Consider the following 25,634-nt stretch of genomic DNA (forward strand, 5'->3'; position numbering starts at 1 on the left):
AACATACATTGACGCACTGTCGAGAAAATGAAGAATACTTAGAATCTAAAAACTAAGCGAAAATGGATTCCCAGAAACGAAAGCAGAGCCCTAGAGCCATTTTTGTCCAACAGGCGTATGCCCAAACGCAGGGAATCTTAGCAAGGATTTCATGATCTTGGGAGTTGGAGGTGACAGAAGACAAAATCTAGCCTTTCAGGTACAGAGACTAATACAACTTATTGTCTCAACATAGGGCAGAGAAATCAAAAAAGGATGAAAACAATCTTTAATGTGTCCAGAGAAAAGAATGATTTCAGAATTATAAACCCAGAAAATATCTTTTGAGTAAGCAAAATATAGACATTTTCAGACCAAAAATGAGGGCCTTGACTGACAAAAGACTCTTACTCAAATCCTAGAGGACGTAGAGTTGACCCTTGAACAACATGGGTTTTAACTACATGGCTCCACTTACATGTGGATATAATTTTTAAAAATACGCTACAGCACTGTAAGTGTATTTTCTCTTCCTTTTGATTATCTTAATATTTTCTCTTCTCTAGCTTCCTTTATTGTAAGAATACAGTATGTAATATATACAACATATAAGATATGTGTTAGTTGACTGTTTATGTTATCAGTAAAGTTTCCAGTCAACAACAGGCTATTAGCAGTTAACGTTTTGAGGAGTCAAAAGTTATATGCAGATTTTTGGTGGGGCTGGCGCCTTTAACCCCTATATTGTTGAAGAGTCAACTGTACTTCAGGCAAAAGAAAGTGACTCTAACTGAAAGGTCAGAGATAAAGAATAGAATGGTAATCAAAGAAAGTAGTGAATATATAGAAAAATACATAATGTAATGGTAATGTTATGGGCTGATTGTGTCCCCTCAAAATTCCTATGTTGAAACCTTATCCCTCAGTACCTCAGAGAATGTATTTAGACATAGGGCTTTTAAAGACGTTATTAAGGTAAAACAAGCCCATTAGTCTCTAACCCAATCTGACTTTATAAGGAGAGGATATTTGGACACACAGAGAGACATGCAGAGGAAAGACCATGTGAAGACGTAGTGAGAAAGGGGTACCTGCAAGCCAAAGAGGAAGGTTTCAGAAGAAACCAACCCTGCTGACATCAACATTTTGATCGATCTTTGACTCCTGGCTTCAATAACTGTGAAAAAATAAATCTCTGTTGTTTAAGCTGCCCAATATGCGGTATTTTGTTATGGTAGCCCTAGAGACCTGATACACACGGTACTAAATTAAAATAATTAAGTAATTACAATTAGTGTAAGTGGCCAAATGTTTAAGTTAAAAAACGAAGGTTCTCAGAGTGGATAAAATAACATGATATAAAACTTAAGGTTGAAAGTTAACTGATCAAAGAATATGCATAAGGAAATGTCTGTCCAAAAGAGAGTTAGTATGAGACATATGAGGCATATTGATATGAGACAAATGAGCTTGAAGGCAAAAGGCATTCTAGAGATGGAGAGTCACTAGATAATGATAAAAGATTCAATTCACAGAAAGATAGAGCAATTATAACCTCGAATGAACCTTTGAAAACATAACCTCAAAATACGGAAAGCAAAAATTGATAGAACCACAAGGATAAATAGACAAGTCATCAACACGGTGGTAAATTTATCTTTCTTGTTAAATTCTAGATCAAACCATAAATTCCATAATTATTATAAAGTTAATATGCATTGTAAAGAATTAAAAACACAAACTTGAGTGCTTGGTTTTTACCTTAGCCAAGTTCCTAAACGTCTTTACTCTTCAGTGTCTTGTGGGTAAACTGCCTGATAGTGTAAAATTATATATATATATAAAATACATGTATATACATATAGACACAATTGCACTATTTTACATTATTGTATACAGCCTTCCCATACGAATTAAAGCCCATTGTCTAAGGGAATCTGAATAAATTACTTCAAATCTCGCTTCTCCAGCCTTGTGAGAGTTAAGTGGATGCTCTGTGATTTTTGTAATCAAGGGGTTTTCCGAAGCTCAAGAGCTTCAGGTCAGGCCAAACTGAGTATAAGTGGGGGTTCCTCCGGGTTTACTGTATGTCCCTGGGTGGGTTGTTCAAATTCTTACTCCTCTCTATATTCGTGAGTCCTATACCCTAAGTAGGTTCCTGCAAAATCTAGCAAGTTTTTACCAAATCGAACCAAACATCTCCAAAACAAACAAAGAAACAAACAAAACCAAAGTAAACAAGAAACCAAAATCCTGCTTGGACATAAGCATTTAGTTAGCTAAGCCTTCTTATAGCCTCTCCCTTCTTCCCATTTCTCCTTCAGCTCTGTAGAGCAATAAAATCTCTTTTATCTTGCATGGAATCGCTCAGCTCATAGTCAGGTGCTGTCAGAGCCTTGCTTCTGCCCCATGCACCCAATTTGTAAGCAACATGCAAATACTGTTTCTTTTTCAATGGTGGGGGGGGGGTAGTCTAGTGATCATTATGTCTATAATTTCTTTTATTTTCAATAGAAACAAATTACTTCATTGATATCTTTCCAAGTATGGCTACTTAGGTGTAAAAGAATATTCTGAAAGACTTTTTAGTAAAATAAAAAAAATTGCTAAAATAAAAAAAATTCCTAATCAACAACATGCTTCATGAAATTATTTTAAAAAATTGATTAGAACTATTGATGTGTAGTAATTGGTGACAGATTGTCCGGAAATTACAACTCAACATTTAACTTTAGAAATACATCATTATAAAAACACAGTTTAGGTGACAGGAAAAAATAATGAAACAGAAGTAAGAGTTAGTTGTAAATACTTGAGAGCTGGCTGAAGTCTGATTGTCTCTTGTCTATTTTGTATTATATGGGTTGTCCAAGAATGAGAATTCAGTTAACTAACACTCTTGATTAATAAATTTAATGCATTCATTTATCAAATGTATATTTTCTTCTAAAGTGAATACTCATTGCCCCTGCTATTAATACTACTAAGTATCATTTATTAAGAAGCCATTATGTTCTGGGCAAAATATTAAGAGCTTTATATTCATTAACTTATTTAATTCTCTAAAATATGTATAATGGTTAGATAGCATTATTATCCTCATTTTGTAAATGTAGGCACTGAACACATTGAGAATAACCACTTCAAGAGACATGCAGCTAGAGAATGGGGCAACCACACTCACACCCAGGGTGCCTTTCCGCGAAGTCCATGTTTTATAACCACAATGGACACACACACTAGGATACAAATGTTGGCCCTGCCATCTACTGACTTTGTGACACTGGTATATTCATTATCCTTTTTTAAGATTCAGTTTCTTCTGTTACAAAATGGACATAACACCTGTTTCTCAGGGTGGCTGTGTGGATCGAGACTATTTTTGCTAAGAACTTAACAATGCCTGGCACATGGTAAACACTCCGTGAATATTATCTATTGCTTTTTAAGATTTTTGTTATTACTCTTGCTATTGTATTTATATTATGTTAAGAGTTTTATCAGTTCCTTAGGGATAAGGAAATGGAAGAATCATATCAGAATTCCATTGCCTGGGTGTGTATAATTACGTTGTTGGACATGGTTCAAATCATTTGTTATGTTCAGCATTCTCAGTTAAAACTTGGGATGTACTTTGAAGTTAAAGGTCAAACAATTTTTCCAGGTATTATTGTATACATCCAGGATGGACCCAACTGGCAATAAAGTCATGATTTTGGCATCCCAGAATGGGCAAAATAGGCTAAGAGGGCCCTTTGAAGAATTAGGTGTATTTCAGCCCGAGTGTGACGTAGTTTAATAATTGCAAGCTTTCTTATGTGGAGCCCTGTACTGTTTCACAAGGAATTATAAAATGTTACAAATAACTGCTTTAAGTTTCTCTAATACTTGCTTTAAAAAAAAATTAACAGCTTTATTGAGGTGTAGTTCATACAACATAAAATTTACCCTCATTTTAAATATATAGCTCAATGATTTTTAGTAAATTTGCAGAGCCGTGCAACACAATCCAGCTTTAGAATATTTTTATCACCCCAGAGAGATCCCTTGTGCCCATTTGCAGTCCTCCCTGTTCCCACCTAGAGCCCCACGCAACCACTAATCTACCTTCTGCCTCTATAGATTTGCCTTTCCTGGATTTTTCATATAAATGGAATCATACAATATATGGTCTTTTTCATTCTAATAACATTTTTTTTATCACAGTTAATTTCCCAGGAGATACATGAAAACTATATAAAGGCTCTTTTAAATGATGATGTTACGTTTATAAAAAGGCAGACTTCCAAAATGCTCATTGTCCTTAGATAAAACCTTTTAATCCTCTCTAGAATAAGTCAAAGTATAACCAACACAAGTATTTCAGCAAATTAGATAATATTCATTTGAAGTCACGAATATTGGTTTACATTTATTTGCAACCTCGGCAGAAAACACTAGGTTTTGTAACAACAACAAAAACACAAGAACAAGCCTTTGACAGATATTAAGCTACAAGTATTCCTGACATTGAAGCAGGGGCTCAGGCACCAAAGAAAATGTGGAATCTGAGACTTTACTGAGATGGTCTGTGACCTCAAGTGTGAACGAATCTTAGTTGAAAAGACCTATGGAATGCCTAGTTAGGTCTTCATTACTTCTCATGTGTTGAGAAAAGATGAATTAAAGTACAATTTAGACCATTAATATATCATTTGGATCTCTGGCTGCTTGTTGTTTCCCAGAAGTGGATTAAAATACAAATTCATAAACTTGTTATGAGTTGAGTACATGTGTTGCCTGATTTTTCTTGCCAAACATTAATGAGGAGACATAAACCTGATACATTGAAGTGGGACTTTTTCAACAGTGAAGCCAAAGTCACTTGGGAAAAAAAAAAAAAAGGCATTGTAAGCAGTATGTTGCTAAAACTGAAACATCCATTTCAGGGATATGAGAGCTGCCCCACAAGCTAGCTTCTTGTGCTACCCCTCTGAGACTGTCACTATGCTCCCCGATGGAAACAAATGAAGAAAGAATTTTTATCTCCTATAATTTTAAAACTCTTGGAATACTTTCATGAATCGTTAGTTTTAGGGAATCCTCTTTTCCTTTCAGAAAAGAAATGATTTTGCAAATGGAGTCCAAGTTCTGACAATTTTTTGTAACATTTCAAAATGTGTCCTTATCCATTTCTCTAAAACAAGTTACTTTCTGAAATTTTTTATGTCGATAATTATTTTAAAATTCTATACCCTTTTATTCAATTGCAATTTGACACATATCTTTTCACTTATACACACAATTCTCAGGGTTCTGTTTAAGAAAGTTCTTTGTCCTTCCTGTTGAAGGCTAGTTAGGCTCAGAACCAACACATTTTTCCTTCCACGTCCTGTTGGCCAAAGCAGGTCACAGGCCAGCCCAGATTCAAGAGGCAGGGAGACTGACTTCCCTTGATTGGAAGGAGCTGCAGAAGTGTCATTGCAAAGGGGTATGGATAAGGGACAAAGTAGAGAACTGTGGTCCTTTTTCAATCTATAGTTATTTACCTTAAAGCACCTAGGAGTTTTGCATGTAGCTGGTTTGTTCATTTTGTAACAGTTGGGAGATTTAATTTCTGAGGGGAATCATAGACTAATAACTTTTTTCTCTCCCAGTTTATAAAACATAACCATATCTTAAAAGGCTTTTTTTTTTTTTTTTGCATTATCAGTGAGGTGAAGGATGATTTAGGAGTATCTGGCCTCACTGTTAAGTATCCAAAATGATCTGGAAATTTTAGTGAATGAAAATAATATTCAAAGTATGTATAAGCTTTAAATATTGTAAAGGAGAAAAAAATTATTTTATTTAATGTAAACTGATAATTACTTAGAAAATCCAAGACAGCTAACTAAAAAAACTTCTAAGACCACTCATTAAGTTGATCCAATTCGAAATATCTATACCAAAAAAAAAAAATACCATGGTTTTACACTAGCAATAACCTACTAGCTACTGTGCTTTCTAGTTATACTAGAAAAGCTATGAAGTTATACTAGTTATACTAGTATAAAGTTATACTAATTAAATCTTATATCATTGGTACAGTGGTAAATGGATAATGGAAAGTAATAACTTCAGAAACACACCCATACATACAAACACACATAGTATATATGTTTTGCTGTAGAGTGATATTTTCTAAATTTTCTACAATGAATATCTATTTTTTTCTTTAACTGCATGTTCCCCAAATCTTGTCTTCAAACACCACTCTCTGACCTCCATCTCCTGTCTTTCTAGCTCGCAAACCTTGGAAGCCCCAATTTAACAACACTTTCAGATCTTTGGAACTGCGAATCCATTAAACCACCATGTTTTACTGTTTATCACACTCTTTATATACTCATTTCATATATACTTTACCTAGCCTAGATTCCACGGTGCAGCATAATTGTAACATTTCTTTTTTTTTTTCTTTTCGAATTAGTGTTTTTTTATTATGATATGTTAGTCACCATACAGTACATCATTAGCTTTTGATGTAGTGTTCCATAATTCATTGTTTGCGTATAACACCCAGTGCTCCATGCAATACATGCCCTCTTTAATACAAAATGTCTATCCTTATCCATTTCTCTAAAACAAGTTACTTTCTGAAATTCTTTATGTTGATAATTATTTTAAAATTCCATATCCTTTTATTCAATTGCAATTAGACACATATCTTTTCATATATACACACAATTCATATCCCTTCAAATTCCTTGCACACATCCTTCCATTACACTCACTGAAAAAAAAATCCAACATTGTTTCAAGCCAACTTTCCCTTTATTCTGTTTTTGCATAGCAGCAACTGAATTTGGCTAGGGAAAAAAAAATTATGACTAGTCTTACAAATATTAATGACTATAAAGTTGATTGGACCTATAGCCCTTGCATAGTAATTGTCTATGATATGCTTTTCCTTCCTCCTACACTCCTGTTTTTTTTTTTTATTGTCTCTCCTTAAACTTTAAACTACATCCTTTCTCACACTCAATAATTCTGTCTTTGATGATAGAATCAATTAGACCAGGGGCGCCTGGGTGGCACAGCGGTTAAGCCTCTGCTTTGGCTCAGGGCGTGATCCCGGCGTTATGGGATCGAGCCCCACATCAGGCTCCTCCGCTATGAGCCTGCTTCTTCCTCTCCCACTCCTCCTGCTTGTGTTCCCTCTCTCGCTGGCTGTCTCTATCTGTGTTAAATAAATAAATAAAATCTTAAAAAAAAAAAAAGAATCAGACCAGAGACCACCTCATCTTCCTTCCATCAAATCAATCTATGCATCTTTGTGTGGACCTAAGTTCATCCTTTTATCCTGTTTAAAGAGCTGGAATATCTGGGTTTCAATCCAAGGCCAGCCCTTCTTTTATGCATTGAACCACACTTCTTCTTTCCTTACTCTTGAATCATTGATGTTTTGCTTTCTGTAAGATCGCGACTATTGACATATAAACATGCTGTATTATCTACTATTTGAAAAAGAAACAGCTAGTTACAGTCCCAAGTTTTTGCTTTTCTTTACGATTCCCACGATCTCTTTAGCCATTACAATCAGTCTTTTTTCCCTGGAGCACTCTGATAAATAGTTCTGTCTCTCACATCTACTATTCCATCTTGCCAAATCTGATGGTTAATTCTCAGTTTTTGTTATACTTGAACTTCTTGTAGCATTTGACATAATTGTTCACCTTCTTTCTTGAAACTTTTTTTCATCTGGTTCCAGTGACATCATATATTTCCAAGATTTTCTTTTGCTTCATCAATCTTCACTGGCTCCTCCTCCCCCCCCCCCCCAATGTCTAAGTTTTGCAGCTCTCCCAGGCTCAGTCCTCATCTTTTCTCTGTCTGTGTCCACTCACCAATTGATCTTATCCAGTTCCATAGCTTTAAGTATTAGTTCTTATTCTTTCATGAACTTTAGACTCATGTGGATAATTTTTTATCAAAATCTTTATCTCCAGCCTTGGAGTTTTCCTGAATTTCAACATAGTATGTGGTATTGTCTACTACATCATCTTAATTGGATGTAATGTAGGCATGTTGGTTTGCAAAACCATACCATCATTCTGTAAATCCACTTTCAATTATGCTTTCTACAAAAGCAAAGAGCTTCACCATTAAACTGTAGACGCCTCTGCGTCAACTCTCATTTCTCTTCTACTTCCCACATCTATCAATCACCCAATTCTCTTGATCATACCTTTACGATATAGCTCAAGCCATGCCCTTGCTTCCTATGATCACTGCCAACATTGAATAAGATGTTTGAAATAACAAGCTTATTGTTTCCCTGCTGACCTGTCATAACCACTTTCCCTGACACCATTTCTTCTTCACTCCAACTGCTTTCAAAAGTATCTCAGAATTTCCTCTCTAAAGCAGAAATCTGAATGTATTTATCCTTGTTTCATTAGTTATTTGGAGTTCTGAAGTGCAACCTCTTCAGTATTGTGGATTGTCCATTATCTGATGCCAAACCACCATTCCAGGACCACTCTCACCTCCCCCTTTCATGTAACCCCTTTGTGCAAGATATTAGTTTAATTTCATACTTACTATTTATTTGCATTTAATAGTGCATTTATATATTTTCCAAGACTCAAAAACTACCTCAAAACTTATCTAGAAGTACAGTTTTATCTTCATCACACTTCCTTAATCTTGGTACCTATTCCTCAGAAGAACCTCATTTAACTTTTTTAGCTATTTAGAAATATGTTATTTAGAAATATGTTATTTAGAAATAACATATTAATACTGATATCCCTAACATTTTTTTTCTCTTTTTTATCTACTTCCTATTGTGGAAGATGATGATTTATCTCTATTACCTGTCTCCTTTTTCCTCTCAAACCACTTCTAAGCTTTCCTTCCATCCAGGCCCCTCCAATAGAGCAATATCATAATTTTAGATTAAGTGATTATGTAGTGTTTACAATTTTAGTACCATTTAAACATTACCCCAGCTGAGCCATAGAATCAGAGAGGTCAAGGTATTTATTCCCCCAGCTATGATTACTTTCCTTTCTTCAACAACTTTTTATTTCCTAAAAGGTTAATTGGCTTGGCTTCCTACCCCCGAAGTTTTTTATGAACTTATCATTAATCCACTCCAAAATTTTCAACAGAACTACCACCATCTCCTCAATGCATTCATAATCTGTTAGTTTTGATTTTTCTTGGAGCTGTACCTTTGGGAGTTCAGTCTTCTTTTCCCTATACTTAATTCTTTCTAGGCTTCCACCAGAATTGACTATCATTTTTTGGAAATTCTCTTCAGTATTATCTTAGGAATTTCCTCTGCTTCTCACATGAGCTCCCATAACAGCTTTTAAATATTTATATTTTGTACCTATGACTTTATATTGTAGTTTTTGAGGTCCTTGCAGACTGTATCTAACTTTGTATGATTTAACTAACTTTGTGTGCTTCCTATTTCTCCTGGTTCTTAGTTCATGGCAGGTGTGCAACCAACATGGTTTGGGAATTGAGGCAACTAAATGAAGTCCAGCAAGACAGTCTGCCAAGGTGCTATTTAATTATGCTTCACAGAAAGTGTCACCATACAACAGAATAATAATAGTGCTAAAAGCTAACATTTCATGAGTGTTTACTATGTGCCAAGGTTTTCTCTCATTTTTAATCTTAACAAAAGATCCATAATATAGATACCATTATTAATCCTGTTGTATAGATAAGAAAACTGAATCACCAGGAGGGGTTTGGGCCTAGGTTCATATGTTTAGTGTGACATAAGAATTCCAACAGAAAACAATGGCAACATTTGTCTATTAACACAGGGACTAATGGGTGATCCACAGGGTCATCTCAAGGGATACTGCATGTAGCTGGGGCTACTAGTAGTGAAATTGACACCATCCCTGCCACTGGCCTTCCCCTTAACCTACCCCAGCGGGAGAATTTACCAGGATCCCAAACAGAGAGAGAGATTACAGATTGAGAAGAGAAGAGACCTTATGTCAAGTGACATAGAGAGCTGTAGGAAATCTTGCAGGAGGACCAAGGGAATAAATCCTTTCTGCTGGAACTTCATATTGGCTAAATTTAACCAGGGGCAGATCCCTGATACCATGCATGTACAGCCATAGAAGCAGCCTCCTTGGGTAGAGAGGAGAGGGGTGAAAAATGAAGGAGACTCTGAAGTAGCAAAACAAAGGTCCTAGGAATGGTAGTGATAGTGCTGGGATTTATATCCAAGTATTTGGCTATGAAGACTACACTCTCACTATGTGCTATGCTTGTGGGGTAGCAGGCAGGAAGGGAGGTTCTGTTTTCAATTCAGATTCCAAAAACAAAGTGATTCTTATGAACAAAGGAATTCTTATTTCCTTTTCAAAATGAACATTGATGGGACATCCAACTTGCAAGGAGAATACAATTGCTTAGGAGAATAAGAGAAATCTTGGAACCTAACAGAAAAATGACTGCAACACTGCACAGGCAAGCAGATAGGCACTTAGCACACTGCAGAGTGCACTGCTTTGTTTGGATCAGAGGGCTTCAGGCACAAGCAAAGACTAAGCAACCAGAAATAAGAAAGGCTTATTCTAGCATCCCGGCAACACAAAACAGAGAATATGACCAAGCCAGAACAAAGTCTCATCAATTAACAAGAACTAATTATGGGTTAAAACCACTTCCTTAATAAGGGGCAACTGTATATTGATATCTAAATCCACTAGACAGGCTTTACAATGGATCGAATACGAATTTGTAGTAAATTATTTATCATTCTCATTATGGACTGAATTTTGTCAATCTCAAGAAATCCTTTCATTGTCTCCATACAATTTTCAGTTAAAAAAAACTCATTTATGTGTTTTAATATAGACTTCTGAACAGAGTAAATCATACTATGTTTTAGGGAGGCTAATTCAAATATACTTAATGAGAGACCAGTGTTTACCCGGTGCTGTCCTCGGTGCTGGAGCTATAATAGTGAACAAAGTAAAACCCTGACCTCATGGAGTTCATAGTCTAGTGAAGAAGACGTCTCTACCTGGAAATCTGGAATAACCTTCCTCTCTTTTGCCATCTGAGCATTTTCTCTACCCTTTGAAACTCATCTTCTTGGAAGATTTCTGTGGGGCAAATCCCTATCATGCAGTGTCCTCACACAAGCCATGTCTTACCTCTTCCTTAAATGTTCTTACTGTATCTTATTGGTCTCTTGACTGGTTTGTGCCTCTACTAGACTGTGAGCTGCTTGTGATTAGGGATGTTAACATGTATCTTGGTTCCTCCACACTCAAGCCTCATGCCCAGCAAAGAAGACATACAATAATGTTTATTGATTAAATGCATAAATGAACAAAGGAAAAGAAATAGTAAAAATATCTTTCTTCTATCCAATTCCTATATGTTAACTTCAAAATGAGACATCTGCATGCTTGATGGTAAAAGTATAACAGTCAAACTTAATTGATAATCCTCTATGTGACAGGGGCTTTACTTATATTTATGCTAAGTAAGTTATTTATTTTTATTTCCATTTTTTTAATCATATAAGAAAAACATTAAATATTTTCCCCAAGGACTCACAGCTAGTTAGTAGCTGAGTTAGAGCTTTGAATGATGGTTTATTAACTCATGTCTCTGCTCCCTCTAATATACCAGTCTGCATTCCAGCAAGCATGGAAGAATATCTCAAAATTAAGAGTGAATTGTTGATATGATAAGGAGCACATTCTCCAGGAGGATGTCTTCAACCCTACACATAAATTAAAAACAGTGGGGCTATGAAAACTCACACTGTCTTCTCTTCTCTTCTATGCAAGATTGTGCACAATCTAAAGAAATCACTCAAATTCTTATTTCACTTTCTTTGCTTAATCACTGGGGGCTTCCACTTGAGTTCAGAGTGACTGTTTTTCTTTAACCTATAGATAAAATATCAAGCTCTTCAGTTGATGGCAGAAACTTTTAGGAGCACCTGGGTGACTCAGTCGGTTAAGCATCTGCCTTCAGTTCAGGTCATGATCCCAGGGTCCTGGGATTGAGCCCCGCATCGGGCTCGCTGCTCAGCAGGGAGTTTGCTTTTCCCTCCCGCTCATTCGTGCTGTCTCTCTCTCTCTCTCAAATAAATCAATAAATAATCTTAAAAAAATAAAGAAACTTTTAAAACCCTGTAATCTAATTAGGGTAGAGATCAAAGGAAGTGACTATTTTTCCCATGACCTTAAACAGACCTCTAAAATATTTAGGCTTAGAGAAAAAAGATCTTTAAAATGAATGGTATCCACACACTTAAATTTACAAATAACACGTGGTTGTTTGGGGTTGGGGGTAGGCACAATGGAAGAACTTTGATGTTCTTGACAGGTATCAGTACATTGGTTACTTATTCAAGTTAATCCAGTTTTTATAAGATAACTCTCAAATTACAAATGATAGGACAAAAAGAATGATGGGACATGCTGGACTCTTGCTACTTCAATAGTTACTGAATAAACCACAGCGTACTGAACAAATCATGATTTAGTTAAGGCACCATTCAGAATTCATATATATCATGCCTACTTTGCAGTGAAATAAAATTTTAAGCTTAAGATTAAAGATGGACAATCAAAATAGATCTATTGTATGTCTCAATATGTGTTTATAATACATATTTTTATTTATTGCTGCCAACACCTACCAGAATGTGTGCTACTTGAAGGCAGAGACTTTATCCTGTTCATTAGTATGCTCCAAGGGTTTGAACTGTATATGACACAGTATACTAGGCACTCAATAAATATTTGCTGAATAAATAAATGAATAGCTACTTGAATTAAGGAAATTAGGCATAACAGAAATTCATGTTGATTGCTATATTTTCTCTTTTAAATTATTGGGGGATTCCATTGAGGGGCATAGAAAACTCAAATAAGAGTGGGAAAGGATAAATATGGTTATGAGGAATGGCATGGTAATGCACAAATGAAGAATGTACAGATAAAACAATGCAAAAAAAAAACAGTTGTAGGAATTGTTTAAAGGGCATAGGAGAAACCCAAAGAGTTTAGAGAAGTCTTCATGTTTTCTGGGACTAGATATCTCCAAACAACACGGCCTAGAAGTGAGGCCCTCCTAGTGGAATCTCTAGGGTCTATCTAAGGGTTACTAAGTGTCCCACCTCTCCCTCTCTCACCCAAAAATAGAGGTGATGGTGCTCCACCCAGCAAACAGGGAGCAAATGCACAAGAGAAGATTGTAGTGTTACCAGGAAGGTGAAATTCAAGGTGACAATCTGTTAAGTTAAAGGGTTATATAAAAGATCATTGCTATGAAGGTAGCAAAGTTCTAAACATTATTATTCAGTGCTGAATAAATTCCAGAGATATGGAAAGGGGAGTAGGTGGAAATCAGCCTACTATTTTTTTTAAAGATTTTATTTATTTGTCAGAGAGAGCGAGATAGAAAGACAGCATAAGCAGGGCGAGCAGCAGGCAGAGGGAGAAACAGTCTCCCTGCTGAGCATGGAGCCTGATACAGAACTCCATCCCAGGACCCTGGGATCGTGAACTGAGCCAAAGCTAGAAGCTTAACTGACTGGGCTACTCAGGCGTCCCAAGACCAGCCTACTATTAATGGAAGATTTCAGGCCATTCATTCATTTTCACATTTAACAAATATTTATTGATAGTCCATGAGCAAGTTACTGTTCTAGGAACTGGTGATAAATGGTGAATAAAATAAGATTCCTGTTTTCAATAGACGGCTTGTTTTTTTAATGGAGAAAGAAGAAGCATGCATATGTAAGCAAATAATTGCAGATAGAGATATTGCACTGTGAGAACAATAAAGTTGATATTAACTAGAAAGGGCCTAGCTACTTTAGATAGGAAACTTAAATCAGGCCTCTTGGAGAAGAAAATGTTTTAATTGAAACTTGAATAGTGAGAAAGTCATGAGAAACTGCAAGGGAAGAACATTCTAGGCCAAAAGAAAAGCAAGTGCAATGACCCTCATACAGGAAATAGCCTGGCTTGTTCAAGAAACAGAAAAAAAGTCAATGTGGCTGGATTACAGTTGAGAGCAAAGAAGGGGTTAGGGAAGGAATGACATGGGATAAATTTTGGGATTAGGAAATAGTCAAATTCTGTAGGCCAAATGGGCTCAAAGAATGGCTTTCAGTTTGATATAAATGCAATAGGAAGTCATTGGGTAGCTTTATGCATACCATGATCAGATTTTTAATTTAAAGACATAACTGGAAAATCTGAAAAGTCTCCTAGAGAAGACAGTGTGGGTCTGAGCAGATGGGCTGTGATGGGAACAGAAGATAAAGCAGAAGGGACTACCGAGAGGCATAAATAGGGTGAAGACTTGGCCTTAAGCCTTCAGGGTGAGGACTGTTGCAACCTACATGAGCACAGTAGACATAAATTCTATTTGTTTGAAAAATGAAATTCTGTTTGTTTTTCGCAATGTGTTGACATTTAACCTACATTACGGTTAAAGATATGGTAATGATATTGTATTTAGGTAGAATACCCCAGACCCTCAAACTTACCCACTACCTGCTCCTGCAGAGCCTGAAGGAAATACAAGCTAAGGCTGGCACACATTCGTGACTGCTTGGAGGCTTTGTTGGCAAAAACTGGTGTCACAGCCTAAGGACTTAGACTCGATCACATGAAGAGACCATGTTACTTAGGTGTCTGAACTAAGCCTGAGTCTAAGATCATAGCTGGCTGAAAGGCCTCCACTTCCCCCATCCCATTTAAGCTCACACCCAAGCTTTGGCTCTTGTTATTAAAATCTAATATTTACTGAATGATGAAACTGGGTCATGCTAAACACTTTACATGCATTATTTCATCTAACACTCAGTGAACTTGCTAAGCAAGCACACTTATCACATCCATTTTACTGATTAGAAAACTGTGACTTAAGAGAAGTAATTTTCCAGTTATGCGACAGAGCTGGAACTAGAAACCAAGTCTGTCTGATTCCTGAGCCCACTTTTCTTCAGCATTTATATACTACTGCCAGTCTGTCACCCTCATAGCAAAGAAAGCCAGTGATATGAAAAAGGAAAGAGGTGCCAACAGTTCCCCAGTGCCTGTGATAGAACTGGTAAATATTTAACTTTGTCAAGTTCACCCATACAGTAGGTGGTGGAGCCAGGATTAGAACTCAGTAATCTACGGGTATCACCCAAGAGCATGCTACAGCCTCTTCTTATCTACATATAATTTATTGATTCAGTCCAGAGGGAGATTCAGCCAAAGTCCCCCAGCTCTCCTTCCCCAGCAATCATCTTCCTCATACCACCCCCAAGACCAAGTGATGTGTTCCAGGATGTGTGTCCAGCAGAGGAGTCATGGGCTGCAGTCTCTTCTCCTTGCTTGCACATTGAGAAAGACTAGGGTAAATACATGAGTTTCCTCTTATTTCCTCTTGTCCTTAGAAAGAAATTCTGGCTTGTTTTCTTGCCCAGACTTTCTTATCAGACTGGCAAGCAAAGATTTAGGAGAGGGCTTGGGGGGAAAGGAGACAGGAAGAAGGCCTCTCAATCTACTTCAAGTGTCTTAGGTCACTTAGGACAAAATCTAGTATAGAAAAAAAAGCACCTTTTATGTAGTTCAGCCTAGTTCATGATGGGTCTACCTCGGGATTTGGGACAAAAGTCTCATTTTAAAAGATGGTACCCATTTGCCTGAATTATTACCTTAAAGTCCTATCGGTGAAGGTTATTGTCACACAAGTTTTAGTTGTCTAGGAATCAAATATATTTTTTGGATTTAGATCAAAATATAGACATAATACTGCCTTAGATGTAACTTACATTTTGGTTTTGTAATTTTTCAATTACTTACTTGGTTTCTTAAAAATCTAACTAAAGGACCCTACTGTGATAGAAATTGCTGAGCTTGTGAGGACTTATCTGCTCATCTAGGCAGCATAACAATATAGTCAGGGCTGTGTTGGAATATTAACTTAAGGGGTTGTAAAATGAGAGCAGTACAGGGACCTTTGTATGGTCATTTTGAGCATTAGGATTTTGAGACCAGTGTTCTAGAGGTGGTCATTTCCTCTGAGATAGGAAGAATTTGCAGCCTTTATGCCAGTGAGACCACAAAATGAAGGCTAATTGAACAGCTAGGCTTCAATTAAGATGTTTAACTCAGTCAAAGATGATGCACTGATTCCTATGCCACGTAATAGGGTCAAATGAGCACCGGTCAGCCACTCAATTATTCAACATATATTTATGAAGTGTTTATTGTTATTACATGCTGGGCACATGGATGAACAAAACACCATCCTTGCCCCCAGTGTTCCTACATTCTAATGCATAATTACATATTTATCCTTCTTGGAAACATTTAGTTGCCATGAGTGGCAGTTTGGTATAGTGGAAAGAATGTGGACTGCGTGGGACTGAAAACATCAGTGTCTATTCCCAGTTCTGCCATTAGACAGCTCTCGACCACAGATAAATAACCTGAGTTTTTCATGACTCAATTCTTCTGTAAAAGGAAGGTGGCAGGATTGGTTAGACATCTGAATCTAAAAATCTAAAAGGCAAACACATATTCTGAAGCTATTTTAGTTTGGTATTTTCCAAAAATTCTGGAATAACTTGTGTGCTTAATAAATATTAAATAAAAATAAAATCATCTTAATCCTCTTCTTCCTTTGCTCATAAATCCAGAGAATCTTTAAAGGAACTCAAAACTTTTATGTATCATGCTAAGGAAAAAAAAATCAAAACAAACTCTGAGAATAAGCATTAGATAAAAAGAACTTCCCTTAGGTCTAAACTCTCTGAAATCCAAAACATGCAGGATGTGGTTTAAGGGGTAATGTGCAAATACAAAATTGTGATCTCAAGATTAAAAAAAATAATAAATGTGTGTTTGTCTTTATTATCTGCCCTTGTAAAATACTTTTGTTCTAAACTATGATAATTATGCCAAAATAAAGTAGCATTTACCTTTGGCCAAAACACCAACTTGTCTACTTACATTGATGTCAATTTAAAATATCAAGTTATCTATGTCCTTTCTGCCTGTATGACTTGTTTAAGCATTTTTAAAGTCCATCAAAATGGTAACCTTTTTTTCACAGACATAGCCATACAAGTACTTAATGCTATAACTTTTTAAAATATTTTATTTATTTATCTGACCGAGGGAGAGAGAGGGACAGAAAGAGTGTGTACAAGCCAGGGGAGCAGCAGGCAGAGGGAAAGGGAGAAGGAGGCTCCCTGCTGAGCAAGGAGCCCGATGCAGGGCTCAATCCTAGGACCCTAGGATCATGACATGAGCTGATGGCAGATGCTTATCTGTATCTGCTGTATCTTATTAATTAATGGAGATTAGAGCATAGCACACACCATCTAGTTCAGTTTACACATTTTGATTATGAGAAATGTTAATTTGAATGTGGATCACTCAAATCTGAAGTGGCAAATTTGTGCATTTTTCATAAAATATATACTTCTTATAACATCAACAAAAAATAGATTAAGAGATGAACATTTTCAATTTTCCTGAGCTAAGCCTCTAAAACCATTATGCTTTTGCATCAGGGTTTGCACAAAAGTTATCTCATTTGCAATTCACCACAATCCTGTAAGGCAGTTTGGTCATCTGTACTGTGGGGACAAGGATAATAATTAAGATACATTAAGCTTTGCAGTGAGCTTGGTTTTTCCTTGTCAGGACCCTGATCATTCTTGAATGTTTCCCAGGGACTTCAAGGTCTCAGAAACAAGGAAGGCAAAGGAGTTGCTCTAGTGTAGCTCTGCAAAGGAGAGCAGGGGCTTCAATTACTTTGAAACACATTCAGGGAGATTTTTAAAATGGGAATTCCGCAGAAAATGTCTTTTAAAACCCATTATCCTCTTGGGAATTCCTTTTATTTTTAAGACCATTTAAAAAATTATTTATTTATTTATTTGAAAGAGAGTCAGAGAGTGAGAGAGCACAAGTCGGGTGGGGGCAGAGGGAGAAACAGACTTCCTGCTGAGCAGGGAGCCCAACGTGGGACTCCCTGATGGGACTCTGATCCTGGGACTCCAGGGTCATGACCTGAGCTAAAGGCAGACTCTTAACCTACTGAGCCAACCAAGCACTGCCCTCTTGGGAATTCTTATCTGAGAATGTGATTTTAAGATGACTGTGAACAAGAATTTGGTTTTTATAAGGAATTTATTTACCTTTTAAAGTAAATTATCTTGTATTTTCTCATTTTGCCCAGAGGATAGCCTAATGGTGTATACAAGAAAGAAATTGCCATAGTGGCAATTCCTTTTTTTTTTTTTTTTTAAGTAGGCTCCATGTGGAGTCCAACATGAGGCCTAAACTTATGACCCTGAACTCATGACTGTGAGATCAAGACCTGAGCTGAGATCAAGAGTCAGGATGCTTAATGGACTGAGCCACCCAGGCGCCCTACCAGAGCGGCAATTCTGAAGATGAGGAACAGAGCAATGGTCAATATGACCCGGCTTGCCTAAAGTAATTTGCTAGTGAAGGCCTGGAGGGGTGGGGGTGGGAGGCAGATCTCCTGATTTTTTCAATTTCTTGAAATTTCCGTTAGGTCACATAACCTTTTTGTGCTTGTAACTGGCCCTTGAATTCCCCAGTCCAAGAGATGGTATTTTCTTCCCTGTGTATGATGCAAGAAAAATGTGTTAAGCATTTTTGAAGACATTCTTTGCTGTTCTACATAATGACTTGTCATTTTCTCAGTACATGCTTACTAAAGATGCTGATAATGGTGATGAGGGTGAGGATGTGATACTGCTGACCAATAAGCAAATGTACTCTAATTCCCTACAGTGGGCAGAATAGTACAATAAGCACAAAAGAAGTGTGAAGAAACATAATGTCTATCATTTGCCACAAAGTAGCTCACAATCCATCTGGAAGAAATTGTTTAATGAAATAAAAATGATGAATAATTCAAGGCATCTCATAGGCAGCATCAAATGGACAATATACCAGATAAGCAGTTTAAGTCTTTGGAAGAAATACCATATCCCTGTGGGCTGGGATGAACAGGATAGGCTCACTGGAAGAGAGGAATTAATGGATTTTGATGAATTTATGAATTTGAGACAAGCACAAGCATCCACATACCTAAAATGTTAGCAGATGGGAGTCTGCTAGTTTTCTCTAACATTTAGGCAACATATACAGTTAATACGTTAAAAAATGAATCAATAAATTGGTGGCAATAAGATTTAAAGAAGTAAAAAAAATTACAGGCAAAATATTTCCTACCTCTAATTTTGGCTTTCCCCCCACTTTTGACAGATACTGATAAGGCCAATATCTCCATCTCAGCTTGCTAATTTAGAAAAATAGGGTAATTCTTATTATGCACCTCAAAAGAGATCACCTAAGGAGTTACTAAACATTTTAAAATAGTAGTACTAAAAGTTATATGTACCCTACAAACTATAAGAAAGAAAAATTAACCCAAGTGTCCGTCAGTAGATGAATGGATGAAGATGTGGTGTACACACACACACACACACACACACACACACACACACAGAGGAATATCACTTAGCATAAAAAAGAATGAAATCTTGCTATTTGCAACAACATGAAGAGATTTAGAGGGTACAACGCTAAGTGAAATAGTCACAGAAAGTCAAATATCATATTATTTCATTCATATATATAATTTAAGAAACAAAACAAATGAGCAAATATAAAAAAGAGACAAACAAACAAAAACCAGACTCCTACATACAGAGAACAAACTTGTGGTTGCCAGAGGGGAGGTGCATTGGGAGATGAGTGAAATAGATAAAGGGTATTGAGAGTACATTTATCCTTATGAACACTGAAAAATGTGTAGAATCATTATGTTCTATACCTGAAACTAATATAACACTCTATGTTAATTGTACTTGAACTGAAAAATTAATTTAAAAAAAGGAAAATGAAGTAAATAATCCCATTTAGAATTACATCATAAGGAATAAAATACCTAAGAGTAATATTAACCAAGGAAATGAAAAATCTGTAGACTAAAAACAATAAGACATTGATGGAAAAATACGAAGATGCAGATAAATTGAAAGATATTCATACTCATGGTTTGTAAGATTTAATATTGTTAAATTTTCCATAGTACCCAAAGCAATCTACAGATTCAGTGCAGTCCCTATCGAAATTCTGATGGCATTTTTCACAGAAATAGAAAAAAAATCCTAAAATTTGTATGGAACCACAAAAGACCTCAAATAACCAAAGCAATCTTGAGAAACAAGAACAAAGTTGGTGGAATCACATGTTCTGATTTCAAGCTATAATACAAGACTATAGTACTCAAAACAGTAAGGCGTTGGCATAAAAATAGACACATAGACCAATGGCACAGAATGAAGAGCCCAGAAATAAAACCATGTATAATGGTTAATTAATTTATGCTGTAGGAGTCAAGAATATACAATGGGGGAAAGGACAGTCTCTTCAACAAATGGTGTTGGGAAAACTGGACAGCCATATGCAGAAGAAGAAACTGTATCTTATATCATATGTGCACATACATATAACTTGAAATAGATTAAAGCCTTGAGTGTAAGACCTGAAATCATAAAACTCCTAGAAGGAAATGTAGGGGGTAAGCTCTAGGTCTTGGCAACGATTTTTTGGATTTGACTCCAAAAGCAAAGGCAACAAAAGCTGAAGTAAGCAAGTGGGACTACATCAAACTAAAAAGCTTCTGCACAGCAGAGAAAAATATCAACAAAATGAAAAAACAATCTATAGAATGGGAGAAAATAGTCGTAAACCATGTATCTGGTAAGTGGTTAATATTCAAAACATAAAGCCTCATATACCTCAATAGCAAAACAAACAAGAAGCTCCCCCCAAACAAAACCCTTTAAAAATCCAGTTAAAAAATGAGCAGAAATGGGTGCCTGGGTGGCTCAGTCGTTAAGCGTCTGCCTTTGGCTCAGGGCGTGATCCCAGGGTCCTGGGATCAAGCCCCGCATTGGGATCCCTGCTCTGCTGGGAGCCTGCTTCTTCCTCTCCTACTCCCCCTGCTCGTGTTCCCTCTCTTGCTGGCTGTCTCTTTCTCTCTGTCAAATAAATAAATAAAATCTTAAAAAAAAAATGAGCAGAGAAACTAAAAAAACATTTTCCAAAGAAGTCATACAAGTGACCACCCAGATAATTGAAAAGGTACTCAGCATCACTGGTCATCAGAAAATGCAAGTCAAAACCCCAATGAGATAATACCTCACAGCTGTTACAATGGCGAGTACCAAAAGAGCAAGAGAAAACAAGTATTGGAGAGGGTGTGGAGAAAAGAGAATCCGTGTGTACTGTTGGTAGAAATCTAAGTTGGAAAACTGTATGGAGTCTCCTTAGAAAGTTAAAAATACAATTATGACATGATCCAGCAATTCCACTTCTGGTCATTATCTTAAGGAAACAAAATCAATATCTTGAAAAGATATTTGCATTCTAACGTTCCTTCCGGCATTATTCACAATAGTCAAGATATTGAAACACCCTAAGTGTCCATTGACAGATGAATGAATAAAGAAAATGCAGTGCATATATATACACACATATATATATACATATATATATATATATGAATATATATGTGTGTGTGTATCTGTTTATACACACACACTGAAATATTATCCAGTCACAAAAAAGAAGAAAATCCTGCCATCTGTAACAACGTGGATGGACCCTGAGGGCATTATGCTAACTGAAATAAGTCAGACAGAGAAAGGCTATTACTGTTTGATCTCACTTACATGTGTAATCTAAAAAAGCCAAACTTATAAAAACAGAACAGATTGGTGGTAGCCAGAAGCAGGGGGTTGGGAATGGGCAAAATGGTGAAGGTGGGCCAAAGGTACAAACTTCCAGCTATAGACAAGTTCTGGGGGTGTAGTGTACAGCATGATGGCTATAAGTTTTAAAATTATGCATCCCTTCTTTAGAAAAACAATAATTCCAGTATAAAAATTACCCCGACAGTAATGATTCTCAAAATAGTTGAGAGCCTAGAATTGTATTTAGCAGCAATATAAAAAGATAAAATATTTGGATAAGTAATGCTTTAGATAAGAACTTTTTAAGTGAGTGACTTTAGAAAATACAGTTAAGATAAAAAAAATCAAAAAGGCTGTTTTCTAAAAGTAATGGGACATATCAAAACCTCCATCATCAAAATTAGGTTGAAAAACTAGAAATACCATATAGCAGGTATGGTTAGCAAATAATGCCCTCCCCCCACGACGTCCACCTCTGAATATCTAGAATACACCACCTTACATGGCAAAGGGACTCCGAGTTTGTGACTGAAGTTAAGGACCTAGAGATGGGAGAGATTATCCTGGTTTGTCTGGGTCAGCCCAGTATAATCACAAGGGCCCTTAAAAGCTGTCATGAGGGAGGGAGCTGCGACTACTGAAGAAAAGTCAGAAAGATGTAACTTTCTGCCTTTGACTAAAGAGGAAGGAGGCCCTGAGCCAAGAAATGTGGGCAACCACTGGAAACAAGAAAAGGGAAGCAGAGTGATTTCCTCCATGAGTCTGCAGATAGGAACACAGCCCTCCTGATACTTTGATTTCAGCCGGAGACCCATGTCAGATTTCTGACCCACACACCTGTAAGATAATAAATTGTGTTGTTTTAAGCTTCTAATTTTGGTAATTTGTGATAAGCAGCATAGAAAACAATACAGCAAGAAATTTAGATTACTTACTTTACTTTTATATTAGAAGGGATTATTCAAATATTACTTACAACCAGGGATTATTTAGAAGAATCAAATGCTATAATTATTCATAGGCTTAGTGCAAAAGTGCTGAGCCAATTACCGAATTATCACAGTTAATGAGTTAAGTAAATGGCCCTAGTCATTGAGATACAGAAATATCTCACTACTAAATATATAAGCGTATCTAAAACTGAAAAGTAACATGAGAAAAATGAGTAAGTTATATCATGCAGTAATGTGAGGATATCATACAAGGGACTTTGACCCATCTTCTTCAGGTTCTCAGAAAGTGTTCTCAGAAAAGGACATGAATTTCAATGACACTGAAGGATGAAGGGTATTTTATTGAAAAAGGAATGAAAGCCGGTATATTTGTTCCCTATTGCTGTTGTGGAAATGATCATTGATTTTGTGGCTTGCAGCAACAGAAGTTTATTCTCCCCCGTTCTGGAGTGTGGAAATCCCAAATCAAGGTGCTGGCGGGTCCACACTTCCTCTGTAGGCTTTAGGGGGAGAATTCATTCCTTGTCTCTGCCTGGTTCTTGTGGTTGCCTTCCTCGGACCTCTGCCTCCATTTTCACATGGTCTTCGTTGTGTGAGTCTGATCTCCCTTTGTCTCTGCAAACACTTGGGATGGCATTTAGGACCCCCGCTGGATAATTCAGGACAAGCTTTTCATTTCAAGACCCTAATAGAATTATGTCTATCAAACCTTTACAATATAAGATAATATTCACGAGTTCTAGGGCTTAGACCTATTATCTTTGGGGGCCACAATTCAGCCCACACTGCAATTGATTTCTGGAGTGCTGGTAATAAACTACTTTTTTTTTTTTTTGGTCTGGATACCATACTCAGTTGTTTTTAGTTTATAAAATGTGTTTGACTCCAGACCGACCCAAACAGAAACTGAATTTTAACAAGATCCTAAAGTGATTTATGTGTACATTAAAATTTGAGAAACACTATTCAAGAAATATTTGAAGGTAACATTGTCATAACTTGATGAGTGGTTGGATGGGGTGACTGGAAGTGAAGGAAGCCTCCGCTCCTGCTATATGTGAACTGTGATAAGGGGCTGGTCTGTGAACTGACTGCAAGATTAGTAATAATTTGTTAGTTCAATATAATGGGCATGAAATGGTTACACCCTTATTCTGAGTATCTGTGTCTCTTCTTCTGTCACAGCAAGCCCAGGTAGAGCCTGGTCTGAGGAAGCCACTGAATTTTTGGCTGAAAAGTGGCACACTCTGACTGGATACTCAGTGAAAATCCTTTTAATCATAAAACGGAGCATCCAACTCACTGTGGCCTCACATGAGGCATCAGCTGTTGCAACACAGATAACAGTATAGTGACCTTAGCAACCATCCAGGGTTTGTTCGGTGCTGAACACTCTCCTAAGGAGTTGTGGTCCAGAGTAATGCTCACAACAACCCAAGAGGTAGGGAGGCACTTTGCAGATGAGGCGACCATGGCGTTCCTCGCGCACCTGGCCCACGACACTGCTTCTTCAGTACGACTCTGGCTCACATAGTACCGTCCAGTGCCTTTAATCACAAGCAAGTCTTCAAAATACACACTGGCTCATCCATTTGGTAAATATTTATTGAGGGTATATAATGTGAATGAAACCACTTTGAGGACGAGCAAAGGCAAAACAAAGTCATAAAGCCAAAAAACTGAGCATTCCGCTTCTTTAGATACACAGCAGTTAGCAAACAGAAACTATTTCCCATTGGAAATGACTGAAGGAGCTTTACCTCTGTGCTCTTCTTTTCCTGGGAGTCTAACCTATGACTTACTACTTCCATTTACTCTGTAGTGTGCCACTGATTTGGGACGTTCTCTACCAGCTTCCATTTTTTACTCTATTCTGTGGTAAAAATTAATTCTTGATTTCATTGAGAAGGTTGACATGGAGTTGTCTTGTGTGTCACTGTAGCAGTAATGTTGAGTGCTAGGGAGAACAAATGTTATTTCACCCCTACACAGGAAGCTTTTCCCTGTGCTAGAACAGGCATATTCTACTAGACATTTCGCCTACTAGAAATCTAGTATACATTTTCCCTACAGGGTAGGTTCCACTGTTTACTGGTATTTGAAATTCCGTATTCATGAAAATATCTCCAATAATCAAGAAGTCGTTCCTATTGTGGGAGAATCAGAATGAATGTATGAAATATGGAAAAAAATCCCCAAGCGTACCTTTAATCAACGATGTCATATACTTCCTTAAGCTTATTAGAGCTGCCAAGCGGTAACAAAATTGTCCCATTATATTTTGCCTCTTCCCCTCCTGATTTCATAAAAGTACCTGCCTTCCACACTGTGGGACACATAGTAGGTTCTTTCCCCACTCACAGAATGGTTGATGATGTAAAAGTAACAATGAAGGGGCGCCTGGGTGGCTCAGTTGGCTAAGCGTCTGCCTTCAGCTTGGGTCATGATCTTAGGCCCCTGGGATCAAGCCCCACATCTGCATCTAGCTCCCTGCTCAGTCGGGGGTCTGCTTCTCCCATTCTCTCTTCCTCTGTCTCTCCCTACCTCAAATAAATAAAATCTTAAAAAAAAAAAAAGTAACAATGAAGCATGTAGCTGGAGAGGACAAAATAAGTGTGTGGGGGGTGGTGCTCTCAGGGACTCATGGTTCCCAAATAAGCAAGTGCTGATTTTAACTACCAATATTTAATATATTTCTGGGTCCAAAACCATTAATGTATTTGTCTTCACTACAACACTCTGAAATTAAAATGATAGTACTTCATGAAATAGGAGTTTATGGGCTTGTAAATTGTGCCTTTTAGTATCCAAAATGTTTGACCCACTTTTGGTTACTATGTTCAATGAATACTGCAAAATTTGTTTTGCATAATCCCACGCTAATTGAATAAAGTAAAATGTTAAAATATATGGTCAAG

At 36.9% G+C, this 25,634-nt stretch overlaps 1 protein-coding gene across 1 annotated transcript in view; it reads right to left on the minus strand.

The window, feature by feature from the left end:
- CFAP299 (cilia and flagella associated protein 299) overlaps positions 1-25,634 on the minus strand; it is a 570,296-nt gene that overhangs the window by 74,910 nt on the left and 469,752 nt on the right. The window lies entirely within an intron of this gene.

Source organism: Ursus americanus, chromosome 8, assembly GCF_024610735.1.
Source record: "Ursus americanus isolate L20-20 chromosome 8, mUrsAme1.1.p, whole genome shotgun sequence".
Lineage (NCBI taxonomy): Eukaryota > Metazoa > Chordata > Mammalia > Carnivora > Ursidae > Ursus > Ursus americanus.